Source organism: Bison bison, unplaced genomic scaffold, assembly GCF_000754665.1.
Source record: "Bison bison bison isolate TAMUID 2011002044 unplaced genomic scaffold, Bison_UMD1.0 scf7180017860003, whole genome shotgun sequence".
NCBI lineage: Eukaryota > Metazoa > Chordata > Mammalia > Artiodactyla > Bovidae > Bison > Bison bison.
Window position 1 is genome coordinate 45,048 of NW_011490575.1, and position 1,591 is coordinate 46,638.

Consider the following 1,591-nt stretch of genomic DNA (forward strand, 5'->3'; position numbering starts at 1 on the left):
CTTTCTGCTTAGAGAAGTTGTAATGTTTCAATCATGTGCTGAGTCACTCAGTCGTATCCAACTCTTTGTGACCCTTTGGACTATAGCCCGCCAGGCTCCTCTGTCCATGGGATTAATTTTTCAGGCAAGAATACTGAAGTGGGTTGTCATTTTCTCCTTCAGGGGATCTTCCTGATCCAGGGATCAAACCCATGCTCCCTGCATTTGAAGCACATAGTCTTAATCACTGGACCACCAGAGAAGTCGCATGGTTTTTATACATAAAAGAATTTCTTGGAGTATCGTCAGCAAATGTAATAGCTGTCACCTCTTATTCATTGCATAGGGAAGAAGAGACAATTTTATATTCTCCTTTATATAGTTCATGAGCAATACATTATTTTTTAAAGTAGCCAATAATGTTTTATTTTTAATTTTATTTAGTTATTTATTTTATTTGGCTGCGCTGGGTCTTAGTTGTGGCATATGGGACCTAGTTCCCTGACCAGGGATTGAACCCCAGCCCCCTGAATAGGGAGCATGGAGTCTTAGCCACTGGACCACCGGGGAGTCCCCCAATAATATTTTAAAATAACAAGCTCATTTAAAATATTTAAAATCAAATATATGAGAATTATTGTATTTAAAATTTAACTTTATTTAGATATTCTTTTCACAATAGTTATCCATTTTCATTTCAGAAAGAAAATGGAAACTACAGATAAAAATAAAACTTAGTATCAACTTTAATTCTAGCATCAAAGATAACTTTTAAATCTTCTGGAATGTTTTCTTCTAGACATTTATGTGATTATTTACATGTATACATTTAAAAAACCAAACTTTCTTATATATAATATTTTATAACCTGTTTCCCACTTCCTGTATCTTTAGTAGAGGCATTTTTTCTGTGATGTTAAACAGTAGCACATCACCATTTTAATGGTTGTCTAGTATTCCACTGAATGCGTGATTTAGCCTGTTTAATCAGTTCTTTTAGACGTTTAGATGGTTTTTTTAGTTGTTAGAACACCATGTTGCAGTGGTCATCTCTGAACAAAAATATTTGGACTGGGATCTATGATGATTTGAAATGTTCTTTTTATTTTTTCACATTGAAATTTGTTTCTAAAATTAGAAGGTGGAATCTAGCTTTTTTCATGGAGACCATTGAGTTCAAATAAGTCCATAACCGAGTAGTTTGGGGAGAGAAGAATGGGCAGATAGGAGGAAATGAAAGGAGGAATATTTCTACATGAAATGGCTTCCTTCCCTTCTTTCTTTACCAGTCCTCTCTGGATCATGAATCAGTTCAGTTCAGTCGCTCAGTCATGTCTGACTCTTTGCGACCCCATGAACTACAGCACGCCAGGCCTCCTTGTCCATCACCAACTCCCAGAGTTTACTCAAACTCATGTCCATTGAGTTGGTGATGCCATCCAACTATCTCATCCTCTGTTGTTCCCTTCTCCTCGCTTTCAATCTTTCCCAGTATCAGGGTCTTTTCAAATGAGTCAGTTCTTTGCATCAGGTGGCCAAAGTATTAGAGTTTCAGCTTCAGCATCAGTCCTTCCAATGAATATTCAGTACTGATTTCCTTTAGGATGGATCA